Source organism: Pteropus vampyrus, unplaced genomic scaffold (genome assembly GCF_000151845.1).
Source record: "Pteropus vampyrus isolate Shadow unplaced genomic scaffold, Pvam_2.0 Scaffold580, whole genome shotgun sequence".
In the NCBI taxonomy this organism is placed as follows: domain Eukaryota; kingdom Metazoa; phylum Chordata; class Mammalia; order Chiroptera; family Pteropodidae; genus Pteropus; species Pteropus vampyrus.
In genome coordinates this window covers 431,174-439,954 of record NW_011889361.1, presented here as the reverse complement: position 1 = coordinate 439,954, position 8,781 = coordinate 431,174, and positions in this window count along the sequence as shown.

Sequence of the window (8,781 nt, the reverse complement as noted above, 5' to 3'; positions counted from 1 at the left end):
TATTTCTCTTTCTTGTCTTATTTCTGTGGCTAAGACTTCCAATACAATGTTGAAGAGGAGTGGTGAAAGTGGGCATCCTTGTCTTGTTCCTGATCTTAAGGAAAATGCTTTTAGCCTTTTCTCACTGAGTATGATGTTAGCTGTAGGTTTGTCATATATGGCCTTTATTAGCTGAGGTATGTTCCCTCTATTCCCACTTTGCTGAGAGTTTTATCATAAATAGATGCTGGATTTTGTCAAACACTTTTTCTGCATCTATTGATATGATCATATGGTTTTTATCTTTTGTTAAATGTGATGTATCACATTAGTTGATTTGCGGATATTGTACCAACCTTGCATCCCAGAAATAAATCCAACCTGATTGTGGTGTACAATATTTTTAATCTATTGCTGAATTTGGTTTGCTAATATTTTGTTGAGAAATTTTGTATCAATGTTCAAGAAATATCAGCCTATTGTTTTCTTTTTTTTCTAATGCTTTTATCTGGTTTTGAAATCAAGGTAATGGTGACCTCAAAATAGGAGTTAGGAAGCCTTCTCTTTTCTTGAACTTTTTGGAATAGTTTGAGAATAAGTGTTAATTCTTTGAATGTTTGGTAAAATTTGCCTATGAATCCATCTGGTCCAGGACTTTTGTTTTATGGGAGGTTTTTGATTACTGATTCTATTTCATTGATGATAATCAGTTGTTTCAGATTTTCTGTTTCTTCTTGACTCAGTCTTGGGAGATTGTATGTTTCTAAGAATGCATCCATTTCTTCCAGGTTATCCAATTTGTTGGTGTCTAATTGCTCACAGTATTTTCTTATAATCCTTTGTACTTCTGTGGAGTCCATAGTTATTTCTCCTCTTGCATTTCTGATTTTATTTATTTGAGTCCTCTCTTTTTTCCTTGATGAGACTGGTTAAGGGTTTGTCAGTTTTGTTTATCTTTTCAAAGAATCAGCTCTTGGTTTCATTAATCATTTACACTGTTTTTCTAGACTCTATTTTGTTTATTTCCACTCTTATCTTTATTATTTCATTTCTTCCACTCACTTTGGGCTTTGTTTGCTGTTCTTTTTCTAGTTCTTTTAAGTGTAAGGTTAAATTGTTTATTTGAGTTTTTTCTTGTTTCTTGAGATAAGCCTTTATTGCTATGAATTTCCCTCTTAGGACTACTTTTGCTGTGTCTCATAGGTTTCGAGTCATTGTGTTTGCATTTTTATTTGTCTCTAGGTATATTTTGATTTCTTCCTTGGTCTCATTGTTAACCCATTCATTGTTTAGTAGCATGTTATTTAGCCTCCATGTGTTTGTATATTTTCTAGTTTTTTCCCTGTAGTTCATTTCTAGTTTCATACCATTGTCATAGGAGAAGATAGTTGATATGAATTCAGTCTTCTTAAATTCATCAAAACTTGTTTTGTGTCCTAACATGTGGTCTATCTGGAAAATGTCCCATGTGCACTCGAGCAGAATGTATATTTTGCTGTTTTGGGGTGAAATGCTCTGAAAAAAATCTATTTAATTCATCTGGTCTAGTGTGTCTTTTAGGTCCACTGTTTCCTTGATTTTTTGTCTGGAAGATATGTCCATTGGTGTCAACGGGGGTGTTTAAGTCTCCTACTGTGAGTGTATTACTGTTAATCTCTCCTTTTATGTCAGTCAATAATTGCTTTATGTATGTAGGTGCTCCTATGTTAGGTGTGTATATGTTTACTAGGGTTATATCCTCTTGATTTATTTATCCCTTTATCATTATGTAATGTTCTTCTTTGTCTGTTATTATAGCCTTCATTTTAAATCTATTTTGTCTGATATAAGTATCGCTACCCTGGCTTTTTTTAAATTTCCATTTGCATGAAATATTTTTTTCCATCCCTTTATTTTCAGTCTGTGAGTGTCATTTGATCTGAAGTGGGTCTCTTGTAGACAGCATCTGCATAGGTTTTGTTTTCTTATCCATTCGACTACCCTATGTCTTTTGATTGGAGCATTTAATCCATTTACATTTAAAGTGATTAATAGGTACATAGTTGCAGTCATTTTATTATTCGTATTTGTTTTTTGTTTGTTTGGTTTTTCTATTTTTTATTTTTTTACCCTTTCTTTTTTTACAGAAGTTCCTTTAACCTTTCTTCTAATACTGGCTTATTGGTGATGAATTCCTTAAACTTTTCCCTATCTGGGAAACTTTTTATCTCACTTTCCATTTTAATCAAAAACCTTGCTGGGTAGAATATTTATAGTTGTAGATTCTTATTTTTCTTAACTTTGAATATTTCTTGCCAGTCCCTTCTGGCCTAAGAAGTTTCCATTGAAAAATCAGCAAACATTCTTCTGGGAATATCCTTGTAAGTAACTAGCTGCCTTTCTCTTGATGCTTTTAAGATTTTTTCTTTGTCTTTGACCTTTGGCATTTTAATTATGATGTGTCATGATGTGTGTCTGTTTCAGTTCCTCTTGTTTGGGACTCTTTGTGCTTCCTGAACTTGTATGTCTAGTTCCTTTGCCAGATTAGGGAAGTTTTCTGTCATTATTTCTTCAAATAGATTCTCGATTCCTTGCTCTCTCTCTTCTCCTTTGGATACTCCTATGATGCAGATATTATTACACTTCATGTTGTCCCAGAGGTCTCTTAAACTATCCTCATTTTTTTTTTAATTCTTTTTTCTTTTTGTTGTTCTGATTGGGTGTTTTCTGCTACCTTGTCTTCCAGTCTGCTTTGTCCAATCAATTGCTGAATCCTTTTAGTGTATTTTTCATTCCAATTATTGTATTCTTCATTTCTGTCTGGTTCTTTTTTTATGCTTTCTATGTTCTTTTTTATGCTTACTATCTCTCTGTTGATAGTAATCTCTCTGTTGATAGTTCTTTTTTATGCTTTCTATGTTCTTTTTTATGCTTACTATCTCTCTATTGATAGTAATCTCTCAGATATCTCTATGTTGAGGTTCTTATTGTACTCATCCATTCTCCCCCTAAGTTTGTTGAGCATCCTTATAACTATTATTTTGAATTCTGTCTCTGGTAGGTTGCTTGCCTTCATTTCATTTAGCTTACTTTCTGGAGTTTTCTCCTCTTGTTTCATTTGTGGCATATTTCTTTGTTTTTCTCACTTTATTAGCTTCTCTGTGTTCGTTTTAATGTGTTAAAAATATTTCTTTCATCTCTCAGCCTTGGCCAGATGGCCTTATGTTGAAGGTGTCCTGTGTACCCCAGTGGTACACTCTCCCTGGTCCCCTGTGCTGGGGGCTATGGATGTGATCTTTGTGTGGGTTGTGTGTGATCTTCTGTTGTAGCTAAGCTTTTATTGGTGTTAGTACCTCAGTGTATGGGATTAACACTCAAGGTGACTATGGGAATTGGCTGAGCCCACAGGATATGAGTTGCTATGAGTGGCATTTACCCTAGCTGGCTTGTGTACTCGTTGAGACCACCTTTTGAGTGTACTGCTTATGGGCCTTGTCAGAAGTTTCTCTGTTGTGGTCTAGTGCCAGCTTCTGGATGCATTGGTTTTGTGGCCCCTCGGGAGTGGCTCCCAGGTAAGCCAAGTTCAGCCACTGCCTTTGATTGCTCAGCGCTACCTGGTGGGAGCTACAAAGTGATCCACAGATGGTTGTTGCCTATACTGGTAAGTGGAAGAGACAATACTGTAGGCCATGGTCTGATTATCTCTTGTCCTTGGCTTACGGCTGTTTAGCAGAAGGACCAGTGCTTCTAAAGGCCTGACACTGCCTGTCAGTTGCCCGCATGTCTCTGAAACTGGAAAAGCTTCTGGGTGATATGTGTGTTGGGTGATGCAGGAACCCCAGGAGTTTCCTGGGTCTATTGAGCAAATTTCCCCCTGCCACAGCAGTGTCAGTTTACATGTCAGCACTGTTTCTGTGTCTCCCCGTAAAAATATCTAATTGTAGCAAGGCCAGCTGCTGCCCACCTCAGGCCTTCAAACACTCAAGCTCTGTTTAAGAATTACCAATGCTTGTGGGCATGAGTTTGTGACCCTCCACTGAAAGCTTCTCCTGGATAAATGGGCTTTGCATGGGCCGCACGAACTAAGTGCTGTTGTTTGTGGATTAGGTAAAGCATCATCATGTTAGGTACAGGGCCGTTAGGCCTATATAACACCAGATTTGCTGCCAGCTATGGTACTACAGGCTCCCACCAAAGTCACATATTACCGTGCAACCTACTGCCATCTATGATGGGCCCACGAAACCCCTGAGATCTGCCCAAGTGATACTGTATCTAATGTTGGCAGCAGTGATCTTTCCATCACTGTATTCCCTAAACTTTGCTCACTTCATTGGCTGAGGTCTGTTGACTACACAGAATGCACCACCCAGGGCAGGGGCAGCTGCCTATCGAAGTACGGTGGGCACTTTGTGTATTGGATGGGACAGGAGCTCAGAGAGTCAAGGGCCGTCAGGCCAATAGCCTCAGTTTTCTGCAACTTCTGTGTCTGCGTGTTCCTGTAGTAGTCACAGATCAGAGGAAAACAAGCTGCTGTCTGGGGTGGTCTTACAGTCCCCTGCGATCCCACCAAGAGATATTGCAGCTCATACAGACAGCAGTGGTCTTCCCACTAGCCAAGGACTGTTGCCTGCGCAGACTGCACAACCCGAGAAGGGCAAGTTGGGGGAGATTGCCTGTCAATGGGCTGCAGGTGCTTTGTGGCTTGGCTGAAGGAGGATCTCAGGGAGACAAGGGCCATCAGGTCAATACAGCCTCAGTTTTGCTGCAACTCTGTGCCTACACACTTCCACTGTAGTCACAGATCACAGTGAGACTAGCTGCTGTCTGGGGCAGTCCACAGACCCCTGCAATTTCCTCACATGATAGTGCAGCTCCTGCATGCCTGCAACTGCTTTCCCTGCAATGCCCACACTGTGCTAGCCAAAGTTTGTTGCCTGTGCAGATTGAGAGACCTAGGAGAGAAGCATGGTGGTGGTGGTTGTCTGTCAGTGGGCCGCCTGGGGCACTTTGTGGGTTGGGCATGGTGGGGTCTCAGGGAGACAATGGCAGTCAGATCAATACAGCCTTAGTCTTGCTGCAACTTCGGTAACCGTTCACACGTTCTCACAAAAGTTACAAATCACAGCAAGACTAGCTGCTGTCTGGGACTGGGCCACAGACCCCCCCATGACCTGCACAAGTTCATGTTGGCAGCAGTGATCTGCCTGAAACTGTCTCCAAAATGTGTGCTCACAATGGGAATACCTGTCCCTGAAAGGATGCAGGGCGTGGCAGCCACCCACCAACAAAAGCCCTGGGCCATCTGTAGGTTCGGTGGGACAGGCCAATCTCCTTAGGCCAGTGCTTTCTAATGACCCTGTGGGAGGGATCTGTATGGGCGAGCTGGCTCAGTCTGTAGATTGCATCGCAGGTGGGGGGTGCGACTAAGGCACAATGGCGACTGCCTATTCAGACCTTGTTCTGGTACCAGGTAATGCAGTCTTTCCCTGCATGAATCTTGCAAGAGCCTCTGACCCACCACCGGTGCCCTGTGTGTGTCGCAGGTGAGAGAGCCTGTGCGTGGGCCCTACAAAGGGATGTCTAGGGTTTCATTCTCCTTCCGTCTCACCCAGACAGCCAGAATGCCCTCTGATTTTTACATTTAGAGTTTTTGGGAATTCCTCTTCCCTGGGCTGCGACCCTTGGCTGGGGAGCCTCCAAATGAGGATAAGACCCCTCTCTCTTTCAGGGGAGCCTCTGCAGCCTTGCTCTCCCTCCTGGTGATCCAACACTACCCCCAGGTGCGAGTCTAGTCCAATTTGCAACTTTGCCCCTCCTACTGGCTTCGATGTGGCTCCTCTATAGTATCAGACATATGTGATATGATCAGCTGGACTTCAGGAGATTTTCCATGTTGATTATTTTATAATTTGTTTGTAATTTCAATGTGGACTTGAGAGAAGGCGAACTTTTTCATCTTCCTCCAATCTCGTTCTGGTTTCTTAACGTAGGCATTTATCACTATGAACTTCTCGTAGAATATTTTTTCTGTATCCCCTATATTTTTGTATGTTGTATTTCTGTTTTTATTTGTCTCAAGATATTTTTGACTTTTCTTCTGATTTCTCTTTGACCCATTAGTTGTTCAGTAGGATGAACAACTAATGTTTGTGGATTTTTCAGTTTTCCAGTTTTCTTACTGTAATTGATTTCTACTTTTACTGTCATTGTGGTTGGAAAAGATGCTTGATAAGATTTCAGTCTTCTTAAATTTATTAAGAATTGTTTTGTGGCTGAACATATGATCTATCATGGAGAATGTTCCATCTATGCTGGAGAAAAACAAGTATTCTGCTTTTGAATGGAATGTTCTTGAATACCTATTAAGTCCATCTAGTTTAATATGTTAAGTCCAATGTTTCCTTACTGATTTTCTGTCTGGATGATCTATCCACTGATGAATGTGGGATATTGAAATCTCCTTCTAGTTTTGTTTTGCTATTTCTCCCTTATTTTCTTTATATACTTAGGTGCTCCTATTGTGGGAGATTACATATTTATAAATATTATATCCTGTTGGGTTGACCTCTTTATAATTACATAAACTTTCTTTGGTTCTTATTAAAATCTGTCTTAATGTCTATTTTGTTTAATATAAGTATAGTTATCCCAGCTTTCTTTTGGTTTTCATTTGCATGGAAAATTTTTTTCCATTCCTTAGTTTTCAGTTTGTGTGTATCTTTAAAGCTGAAGTGAGTGTCTTGTAAGCAACACATAATTGAGTCTTTAAAAAAAAATAAAAACAATTCAGTCACTTTATTTCTTTCTGAAGAATTTAGTCCATTTATATAAAAAGTAATTATTAATAGGTATGTATTTACTGCCATTTTTTTCATTTTGTTCATTGTTTACTGCCATTTTGTTCATTGTTTTCTAGGCATTTTTAAATTCCTTTGTCCTTTCTTCTTCTTTTGCTCTCTTTCTTTGTAATCTGATGATTTTCGATAGTGGTATGCTTAGACGCCTTTCTGTTTATCTTTTATGTATTTACTATAAGTTTTTGCTTTGTGGTTATCAGGAGGCTTACATAAAACATCTTATATATTTAACAGTCTATTTTAACTTAGTAACAAGTTAAGTTCAAACACATTATTGAGCTCTACATTTTTACTCTCTTTCTTCCCACATTTTATGCTTTTTATGTCACAATTTATATCTTTTTATCTTGTGTATTCATTAAATTATTGAAGTTATAGTTATTTTTGCTACTTTTATTTTTCAACCTTCATACTAGATTTGTAAATCTACAACCATTATGTTCTAGTATTCTGAATTTAACTGTATATTTACCTTTTCCAGTGATATTTATACTTTCAGATGTTTTTCTGTTACTAATTAGCACCTCTCCATTTCAGCTTAAAGAAGTCCCTTTAACATTTCTTGCAAGACCCATCTAGTGGTGCTGAATTCCTTCAGCTTTTGCTTTTCTAGAAAACCTTCTCTCTTTTCCAATTCTGAAGAACAACTTTGCTGAATATAGTATTCTTGGTTAGCAGTGTTTTCTTTTCAGCACTCTGAATATATTGTGCCACTCCCTTCTGGCCTGCAAAGTTTCTGCTTAATATTATTCTTATAGTCTTATGGGAGCTCCCTTGTATGTAACACATTATTTTTCTCTTGCTGATTTTGAGATTCTCTCCTTGTCTTTAACTATTGACAATTTAATTATAATATGTCTTGGTGCGAGTGTCTTTGTATTCCTCTTATTTGGAACACTCTAGGCTTCCTGTATGTAGATGTCTGTTTTCTTCCTCACCTTAGGAAAATTTTCAGCAAATATTTCTCCAAAAAGCCTTCTGCCCCTTTCTCTCTCTCTTCTTTTTCTCAGACCCCTGTAATGTAAATATTGGCCCCCTTGATGTTGTCCCATAAGTCCTTTAAGCTATCTTCTTTTTCATTCTTTTTTTATTTCTCCTTTATGTTCCTCTGATTAGATGAATTAGAAGGCTGCCCTCAAGGCCGAATCTTTTAAGATAAGCAAATAACTCTCTTTTAGGGAAAGAATGAGTATTTCAATCTGTGGTCTCTGCTCTGGCTTTTGAGGGGTTAACCATGATGAAGCCACATGAGCCCTTTAAGAATTGTCTCTTAAAAAGATAAATGCCATACGATTTCATTTATATATGGAATCTAAAAAACAAAATAAACAAACTAAGAAAACAGAAACAAACTCATAGACACAGAATAAACTGATGGTTGCCAGGTGGAAGGGAGGTTTGGGGCTGGGTGAAAAGGGTGAAGAGATTAAGAAATACAAATTGACAGTTACAAAATAGTCACAGGGATATAAAGTATAGATCAAGGAACATAGTCAATGATATTGTAATAACTATATATGATGTCAAGGGAGTACTAGACTTATAGAAAGGATCTCTTCATACATTATATAAATGTCTAACCACTATGTTGTAAAAAAGTTATTTTTAATTATCCTTAAAAAAATACTTTCTCTTAGTTTACTATAGCCGGTAGTTTTCATGGATGCAAGCCCCATTGGCTTTCAAAACTAGACGTTTTGGGGGCCCATCTATTGGGTGGAAGTCTTAAAAGTTGGAGCACCATATATGGCTTCCAAACCCTTTGCTTCTTAAGGAGAAGTTCAGAGTTTTAGTTACCTCCTGGCTGTATGTTGCTGAATCAGTAATGAGATTGTGTGTCAGCCTGTCCTACCTATTTCAGTGTGACTTTTTTTCTCATTGACTGATTGCTTGCTCAGCTAGTTTTTGAATTTCTTTCAGAAGGAATTGTTCCATATGTAGCTTTAGATTCAGTGTGCTTTTT